Source organism: Nerophis lumbriciformis, linkage group LG15, assembly GCF_033978685.3.
Source record: "Nerophis lumbriciformis linkage group LG15, RoL_Nlum_v2.1, whole genome shotgun sequence".
NCBI classification, from domain to species: domain Eukaryota; kingdom Metazoa; phylum Chordata; class Actinopteri; order Syngnathiformes; family Syngnathidae; genus Nerophis; species Nerophis lumbriciformis.
Genome location: NC_084562.2, coordinates 15,897,051 through 15,907,500, shown reverse-complemented (window position 1 = coordinate 15,907,500; position 10,450 = coordinate 15,897,051). Strand labels below are relative to the sequence as shown.

The 10,450-nt window shown below is 39.0% G+C and overlaps 1 protein-coding gene across 2 annotated transcripts in view; it reads left to right on the top strand.

The window, feature by feature from the left end:
* LOC133615912 (protein kinase C-binding protein NELL1-like) overlaps positions 1-10,450 on the top strand; it is a 547,026-nt gene that overhangs the window by 389,699 nt on the left and 146,877 nt on the right. The window lies entirely within an intron of this gene.

Sequence of the window (10,450 nt, the reverse complement as noted above, 5' to 3'; positions counted from 1 at the left end):
CTTAACGTTCGAACTGGAAAACACAGAGGACATGAGTAAAGGAAATTAAATGAGCTCAAAAATACCTACAAACAAGGCATAATGATGCAATACAGCTATCCTAAATAGCATGTTAGCATTGATTATCTTGCAGTCATGCGCTTACCAAATATGCCTGAATAGCACTCCACAAAAGTCAATAACATCAACAAAGCTCACCTTTGTGCATTCACGCACAGCATAACACGTTTGATGGACAAAACGAGACAAAGAGGGAGTGACACAAAACACGTATTTACGTGGCAGCGTCGGAGAAAGTTAGACGTGTAAACAAACAGTTACGTCACATTCCACACAACTACGGTGAGTTCAAGGACTGCCGAAATACTCTCATCAGTGAAGCATAAACGCAAACGTATTCAACTGTGGGCTTTCTAACAATTAGGAACGTTTGTGTCATGTTTGTCCTACAGAAACAACATTAGAACAAAAACATTATTTATCTCCAATCTTTTTCCATTTTCATACATTTTTGACAAAGCTCCAGGGAGCCACTCGGGCAGCGCTAAAGGTTGCCGACCCCCCGGTTAGACTTACCCACAGAACTGTTTATGACTTTGTTACCTTCTTGAGACTCACCATATTGGTTAAGAAGTAGAGATGTCCGATAATATCGACCTGCCGATATTATCGGCCGATAAATGCGTTAAAATGTAATATCGGAAATTATCGGTATTGTTTTTTTTTATTATCGGTATCGTTTTTTTAAATTATTATTATTATTTTTTTTTTATTAAATAAACATAAAAAACACAAGATACAGTTACAATTAGTGCACCAACCCAAAAAACCTCCCTCCCCCATTTACACTCATTCACACAAAAGGGTTGTTTCTTTCTGTTATTAATATTCTGGTTCCTACATTATATATCAATATATATCAATACAGTCTGCAGGGATACAGTCCGTAAGCACACATGATTGTGCGTGTTGCTGGTCCACTAATAGTACTAAACTTTAACAGTTAATTTTACTAATTTTCATTAATTACTACTTTCTATGTAACTGTTTTTATATTTTTTTACTTTCTTTTTTATTCAAGAAAATGTTTTTAATTTATTTATCTTATTTTATTAATTTTTTTAAAAAGTACCTTATCTTCACCATACCTGGTTGTCCAAATTAGGCATAATAACGTGTTAATTCCACGACTGCATACATCAGTTGATATCGGTATCGGTTGATATCAGTATCGGTAATTAAAGAGTTGGACAATATCGGAATATCGGATATCGGCAAAAAGCCATTATCGGACATCCCTAGTGAGAAGCTTCCTATTCATAAAATTCCAATAATCGTTTTGAAATTAGAAGGATCACTCTGACCATGAGACAATGTTATTGTCATGACTTGAACTATGGCGTGGCTTGTTCTCCCGAGGTGCAAATGATTTGGACCGGACATGGCTTGGAGGTGGGTACATGATTTAATATTAACACTCAAAAAAAAAAAGGAACAAACAAAAGGCGCTCACAGTGGAGGTACAAAACTTGGCTATAAACATAAAACTTGCACAAAGGCAGAAACTATGAACAATGAAACCAAAACACTAACTGTGGCATTGATAAACAAAAACTTACTTGGCATGGACTAAAGGAGCAGCATGAACGATGGACATGAAACAACAGAAAATGAAAAGCTTAAATAACAGACATGATTAACAACAGGTGCGTGACTCAAAACGTGAAACAGGTGCGTGACATGACAGGTGAAAACTAATGGGTTGCTATGGAAACAAAACAAGGGAGTGAACAACCAGGAACTAAGAAAGTTTCCAAAAAACAAACAGCACATGGCCAAACAAAAACATGATCAACACAGACATGACAGTTATAATCAATACTAGCTATCCTACCACCTATAAATTCCAAAGCATTGTTATTTTTTTTCGGCTTTTGTAGACTCAGTTTTGTCATTGCAGCGATTTATCAACACACTGAAATAGCTGGTTAAAATGTTAAAATTATTCATTGCTCCAGTTAATAGGTTGAGTACAATTTTTACGCGGTCGCAAGAGCAAGAGTGCCCCAGATTAGGAGAAGATTTTCTACTGGGACCGCATGCTTGATGCCAAGAATCACAGACTTATATCCATACAGGAGGTCAGGCACAAGAATAGCACAAAGGTTTTTTTTTGTTTTTTAAATGTATATTTCCCCATCATTTAGAACATTGCAAGGAGCGAGGCCATGAATAAACCTGTACAAGACTTTTTAAGATGATTACAAAGTGGCTGGACATTAGTGCGTAATAGCAGTTTCATATTTAGCTATTGGTTGGAACAAAGTTTTCAAGCAAAAAATACGATAGTACAAGTCGGAAAAAAGGAGGATAAAAATTACTGGGTGCAAAAATACCAACAGAAGGAAACGTTGAGAACAAAACAATACGTAAGGCTGGGCGGGACAAAGAGACCAGAAACTAGTGAAAATAGCCTAAGTGAAAAAACTGAAAGTGATGATGGTATTAACAGAAAGTCTTGTTTGTAGTTCAAGGTGAAGAAATAGTTTTTTGACTTGCAACTCTCATCGAGGAGCTAAAAGACCCATAGTGTCACTTCCAAGTTATTTCCCATAATACCAATTCAACTCTGAGTATTTGGGTAGATAATTAACTGTGCTTGGAATGGCCCCTTTTCCTTTGCCAGACTTGATATGTCGCCCCCAGTTGGTGTGACGTCATCGACAGCAGTGTTTTTCAACCTTTTTTGAGCCAAGGCACATTTTTTTCATTGAAAAAAGGCGGAGGCACACCACCAGCAGAAATCATTAAAAAATGAAACTCAGCAGCCGATATTGACAATAAAAAGTCGTTGTCGCAATTGTTGGATATGACTTTAAAGCATAACCAAGCATGCATCACTATAGCTCTTGTCTCAAAGTAGGTGTACTGTCACCATCTGTCACATCACACCCTGACTTATTTGGACTTTTTTGCTGTTTTACTTCTTGTCTTGCGCTCCTGTTTTGGTGGCTTTATTTGGTATTTTCCTGTAGCAGCTTAATGTCTTCCTTTGAGTGCTATCCCCCACACCTGCTTTGTTTTAGCAATCAAGAATATTTCAGTTGTTTTTATCCTTCTTTGTGGGGACATTGTTGATTGTCATGTCATGTTCGGATGTACATTGTGGACGCCATCTTTGCTCCACAGTAAGTCTTTGCTGTCGTCCAGCATTCTGTTTTTGTTTACTTTGTAGCCAGTTCAGTTTTAGTTTCGTTCTGCATAGACTTCTCTAAGCTTCAATGCCTTTTCTTAGGGGCTATCAACTTAATTTTTGGTTTAAGCATTAGACACCTTTTTACCTGCACGCTGCCTCCCGCTGTTTCCGACATCTACAAAGCATTAGCTACCTGCTGCCACCTACTGATATGGAAGAGTATTACACGGTTACTCTGCCGAGCTCTAGACAGCACCGACACTCAACAACAACACATCATTTGCAGACTATAATTACTGGTTTGCCAAAAAATATTTTTAACCAAAATAGATGAAATTAGATAATCTCCCAAGGCACACCAGAATGTATCTCACGGCACACTAGTGTGCCACGGCACACTGGTTGAAAAACACTGATCTACAGAACTGGAGCCTATTTTCCCGCATAGACAGCGTGGATAAAGGGATTTAAAACCATTATCTTGAACAAATATTTGCATGTTTTTATCGCCCTGGTCAATAAATACTACAGAACAGATATGGTTAACCTTATGAATAAATATGAGAAGAATGAAATAATCACCATTTCCGGACTTCCCTGATCTTCCATTTGCTCTACCACATTGTAAAAAAGCGGTAATCCTGAGATATCAGAAGAGTTTCACCAGACTGGGATCGAACCAGCAACCCTCCGTCTACGTTGCCATTCTACAAGACAGCCACTGAGCCATGCCGCCCATATGAAGACAATTGATACTACTCGGGATTTATATCTGTATCGTGTACTGTTCACCGGAAAACATTACTTATCAGAGCTAAATAAGATGTTGGTTGAACTTATTTGATCAGATTTTCTAGGTTTAACTCTGTGTTAAACTTTCTTAAGTTAACTTAACTTATTATTATGGGTTTTTAATGAGTTTCCTCACTCTTGTTCAAACCCCGTTTCCATATGAGTTGGGAAATGGTGTTAAATGTAAATATAAACGGAATACAATGATTTGCAAATCCTTTTCAACCCATATTCAATTGAATGCACTACAAAGACAACATATTTGATGTTCAAACTCATAAACTTTAATTTTTTTTGCAAATGATAACTAACTTAGAATTTCATGGCTGCAACACGTGCCAAAGTAGTTGGGAAAGGGCATGTTCACCACTGTGTTGCATCACCTTTTCTTTTAACAACACTCAATAAACTATTGGGAACTGAGGAAACTAATTGTTGAAGCTTTGAAAGTGGAATTATTTCCCATTCTTGTTTTATGTAGAGCTTCAGTCGTTCAACAGTCCGGTCTCCGCTGTCGTATTTTACGCTTCATAATGCGCCACACATTTTCGATGGGAGACAGGTCTGGACTGCAGGCGGGCCAGGAAAGTACCCGCACTCTTTTTTTTTTACAAAGCCACGCTGTTGTATCACGTGCTGAATGTGGCTTGGCGTTGTCTTGCATGAAAAACCTGTATGTACCTTTCAGCATTAATGGTGCCTTCACAGATGTGTAAGTTACCCATGCCTTGGGCACTAATGCACCCCCATACCATCACAGATGCTGGCTTTTGAACTTTGCGTCGATAACAGTCTGGATGGTTCGCTTCTCCTTTGGTCCGGATGACACGATGTCGAATATTTCCAAAAACTATTTTAAATGTGGACTCGTCAGACCACAAAACACTTTTCCACTTTGCATGAGTCCATCTTAGATGAGCTCGGGCCCAGAGAAGCCGGCGGCGTTTCTGGATGTTGTTGATAAATGGCTTTCGCTTTGCATAGTAGAGCTTTAACTTGCACTTAGAGATGTAGCGACAAACTGTATTTAGTGACAGTGGTTTTCTGAAGTGTTCCTGAGTCCATGTGGTGATATCCTTTAGAGATTGATGTCGGTTTTTGATACAGTGCCGTCTGAGGGATCGAAGGTCACGGTCATTCAATGTTGGTTCCCGCCATGCCGCTTACGTGGAGTGATTTCTCCAGACTCTCTGAACCTTTTGATGATATTATGGACCGTAGATGTTGAAATCCCTAAATTTCTTGCAATTGCACTTTGAGAAACGTTGTTCTTAAACTGTTTGACTATTTGCTCACGCAGTTGTGGACAAAGGGGTGTACCTCGCCCCATCCTTTCTTGTGAAAGACTGAGCATTTTTCGGGAAGCTGTTTTTATACCCAATCATGGCACCCACCTGTTCCCAATTAGCCTACACACCTGTGGGATGTTCCAAATAAGTGTTTGATGAGCATTCCTCAACTTTAACAGTATTTATTGCCACCTTTCCCAACTTCTTTGTCACGTGTTGCTGGCATCAAATTCTAAAGTTAATGATTATTTGCAAAAAGAAAAAAGTTTATCAGCTTGAACATCAAATATCTTGTCTTTGTAGTGCATTCAATTGAATATGGGTTGAAAATGATTTTCAAATCATTGTATTCCGTTTATATTTACATCTAACACAATTTCCCAACTCATATGGAAACGGGGTTTGTATATTTGATGGCCGTGTGATGAGTGATGAGCCAAGAAGACGCCAACGAGGAATCGTCGATCAAAAAGCTTTATTTGTTTCAGCGAGCCTCGGAGTGGAGCTGCAGCTCCAGGAGAAAGAGTGGCTGATATCCTCTCGGACAACTGTCCTTAAATACTTTTTACACGAAGACAGTTACTCTTTGTTGTTCTAGTCTCAGGGCCGGTCAGTCTGGACAACACCCAGTTTGTTGCTTAGCCAGTCAGCCTATTTCCTGTGATTGGTTTGAGTCGAGTGACCTCCGAACCCTATCCTCTACTCCTACCGGTGGGGGCTTCCTACCAGATGTTGCTAATGTTTTTAAACTTCCTCCTAAACTCCAAACTTGCATTACTGAAGAGTCCCAATTTCCTGGGGGCAAGAGCCACCACTCTCTGGAGCGCTTGTGATGGACATGTGCACTTTTGACCTTAGTAGAATAATCCTCTAAAGCAGGGGTCCCCAACCTTTTCAGCACCACGGACCGGTTTAATGGGGGCATTATTTTCAGGGACTGGCTTTCCAATACAGCAAAAACAAGTGTGAAGAATACAACTCACTTTAACACCAAACTAGTGGAGTCCTGGGCTTATTTCTTTGCAATGAGATCCCTAACAGGCTACCATCAACCTGCTGGGGATTGCAGATGGAAACCAGCTTTGGTTACAATCTGTCAAATGTATATTTTATATGTTCATTAATGTGCATTGTATCATGTCACAAAGTTATAACACATATAACAAATGGCAACTTCCTATTAGGAGTTTTATCGTACATCTATAAACAAGCTTATTGGTATTGTAGCAGGGGTGTATAATGTAGCCCGGAAGAGTCAGGGCTGCATGGGATTCTGGGTATTTGTTCTGTTGTGTTTATGTTGTGTTAAGGTGCAGATGTTTTCCCGAAATGTGTTTGTCATTCTTGTTTGGTTTTGGTTCAAAGTGTGGCGCATTATTAGTAAGAGTGTTAAAGTTGTTTTATATGGCCACCGTCAGTGTAACCTGTGTGGCTGTTGACCAAGTATGCCTTGCTGTCACTTACGTGTGCAAGCAGAAGATGCATATAACAAGGGGCTGGGCTGGCACGCTGTTTATACAGATTGTAGAGGGCGCTAAATACTGTACCATCTTGGCATGCCCTTATTATTAATGTAAGGGTGAAAATCGGAGAATATTAATCCCGGGAGTTTTCTGCGAGAGGCACTGAAATCTGGAAGTCTCCCAGGAAAATCGGGGGGTCGGCAATTATGCAGCTGAGCCGCATCAGAGTGATCAAAGAGCCGCATGCGGCTCCGGAGCTGCGGGTTGCCGACCCCTGGTCTAGTGGGATAGGCGAAAGTTAAGTCGGAGAAAATGCAGTCGTTTATAAATCATTTTATGTTTTTCTGCGGCCCGGTAGCAAATGCGTCACGGACCAGTACCGGTCCCCGGACCGGTGGTTGGGCACCACTGCTCTAAAATATTATGTGACCAAATACAAATGCATGCTAGTAAATAGAGCTGCAGCTATCGAATATTTTAGTAATCGAGTACTCTATCGAATATCCCGATTGATTAATCGAGTAATCAAATAAATCATATTTTTTCTTGATTAAGGTTTAATTATACATGTTAAGATGTGCCCTCAATTATTGTGTTTGGCCTAATTGTCTTTTATTTCCTAAAAGCCTGTTTTCATTATTGAGGGCTGACACGCACAGCTGAAATGCGTCCATGGTTGATTGTGCCAACATGTGTGTGCTAATAAAAACAGGTGTGCTCACACCCCTATGTGCTGTGTGGTGTGACAGCATAAACAAAGTTCTTCTCTCTTGTGCATTTTTGATGATTATTATACGGTGCCGTTTAATACGTTACGGACCAGTACCGGTCCCCGGACCGGTGGTTGGGCACCACTGCTCTAAAGGATTATGTGACCAAATACAAATGCATGCTAGTAAATAGAGCTGCAGCTATCGAATATTTTAGTAATCGAGTCCTTTATCGAATATCCCGATCGATTAATCGAGTAATCGAATAAATCATATTTTTGCTTAATTAAGGTTTAAATATACATGTTGAGATGTGCCCTCAATTATTGTGTTTGGCCTAATTGTTTTTTATTTCCTAAAAGCCTGTTTTCATTATTGAGGGCTGACAGGTTTTATCAGTTTGAACATCAAATATGTTGTCTTTGTAGCATATTCAACTGAATATGGGTTGAAAATGATTTGCAAATCATTGAATTCCATTTATATTTACATCTAACACAATTTCCCAACTCATATGGAAACGGGGTTTGTACGTAATCATTGCCAACATACAGTACTGTACTTACAGTGTATAGCAGTGCTTCTCAAGTATGTTCTGTTATGCCACCCGTGGGAAAAATTATTTTATTTTGCGGTCCACCCCACTCTCCACCGTGACTATGAATAATTTAATTTGTCTATAAAATTGTAAGCTTATTCACGTTATAGTAAAAAACACACCGGCCTTTTCTCGTCTCCCACCGTGGTTACAGAGACGCCAAGTGCTACACACGTTTCGTCATATGCTGGTACGGCAAAAAAGCAACGTTCCGCAAGGTCACAGGGTGGGCCCGCCCCACTATTTGACAAGGACTGGTGTATAGTAACATTTCATGAGCCACAATATAATCTATTTTATGCTTTTAGTTCTGCAAGTCTGCAGTGGTTGCCGGGTGAATATGATGTGGCTTTTTTTTTTTTTCCGACTGTGACAATGCTATTGGTTATCTGGTAACAAAGCCTTGGCTGAAATGAACAAAACTGCTTTTGATGAATAATTCTGTTAAAAGCCGGCCGATGGTGGTTTCTACAAGTGATTGCTGCCTTTCAAGCTAGTCCGTGGTTGATATGCATATTGAAGATACCCTGCCTCCTATGGGGGAAAAAAACCATAATGGTGCACATACGCTGCCACTAATAGCCATTCCAACTTGGTTGAGTTTATATCGCTAGGTTACCGTGTCCTTTTCGGATGAAAGTTGGTTTTCTGTGTGGTTACTGCCTTGTTTTTTTTTCCTGCCTATTGTGTACTTTAATTAGCTCGGACTTGGCAGGCACATAGGGACCGGGGCTCCATGCACGATCCATCTATTTTACAGCTTGTAAAATGTCCGGAGCTGCTGATTCGGAGCGGGAGAAACACTCAACATGCGCGGCGAGAGATAAATCCTGGTACCTCTGCTGGATGTCTTTGCATCTGCTGCATGGGAGTAAAAGTGAGTGATGGTGCTCATCCTGCGAGGTGGCGGCAGCACATGAGCTCCTGTAATTGGTACATTGTATTCTTGATAGTTGTTTGTGCAGATGTTGAAATATTGAAATGAGTATATGTCATACTTGCCAACCTTGAGATCTCCGATTTCGGGAGGGTGGGGGTGAAGGCGTGGTCGGGGGTGGGGCGGGGCGTGGTTAAGAGGGGAGGAGTATATTGACAGCTAGAATTCACCAAGTCAAGTAATTCATATATATATATATATATATATATATATATATATATATATATATATATATATATATATATATATATATATATATATATATATATATATATATATATCTACATCCTGAAAATATGCAAACAAAACTGTGTTTAGATAAATGATACTTCAAACTTGCATAAATAAATCTTAAAGAATATACCATAACTTGGCTTCTGAGAGCTTCAAAATGTAATAAATAAAATGTTAAAGTTGTTGATAAACAAGCAATTATTTTAATAATTAAATATGGTCATTTTAAATGAATTATTATGAAAATTTTAAATTAATTATTTCAAATATGTTTATTTTAATGTATAATTCTAATGCCTGGATGTAATAAGGAGTCAGAAAAAATACAAATAAAAATACAATTAATTTTGATGTTTTCAGCAAAATATAATAAACATTTATTTAGTTTTTAGTTTTTTTTAATTAATAAATATATTTATTTTTAGGTAAGATAAACATAATAATACAATTTATCTCTCGCATGGATGATTTAGTTCTTGTCACCCTGTTGTCCTCCCGTCATGAAAAAAGGCTGTCCTCATTCAGGCCTCCAGCTCCGGCTGAAAATCGGGAGATTTTCGGGAGAATATTTGTCCCGGGAGGTTTTCGGGAGAGGCCCTGAATTTCGGGAGTCTCCCGGAAAATTCGGGAGGGTTGGCAAGTATGGTATATGTGTTGGTCACTGGTGTGTAGTGGTTCTCACCGCTGACGTTCATGTGTCCTGTGGTTGACTGGCGACCAGTCCAGGGTGAGGTTGTACGGTATACCGGTACTACACTGCAAAAAGTCAGTGTTCAAAAACAAGAAAAAAAATTATAAAAATGAGGGGTATTTTATTTGAACTAAGCAAAATTATCTGCCAATAGAACAAGAAAATTTAGCTTGTCAAGACTTTCCAAAACAAGTCAAATTAGCTAACCTCAATGAACCCAGAAATACCTTAAAATAAGTATATTCTCACTAATAACAAGTGCACTTTTCTTGGTAGAAAAAAAGAGACCTTTTTTGCTCAATATGTTGAAAAATGTTCTTAAATTAAGTAAATGCTCGTGCCATTATCTTGACATAATGATAAGCGCTCGGCATTACATTTCTTGAAACCAGCAAACTTATACTAAAAACTAGTTTATTGTTCTTAATGGAAAGGCAACAAGGGAACCGCTTGTTACTCTCGGGGTCTCCTAGCCGCTCAGGCAAATCATATGGTCTAAAGATGCATTTTTCCATCGATAACATGACATCATTGCGCCAA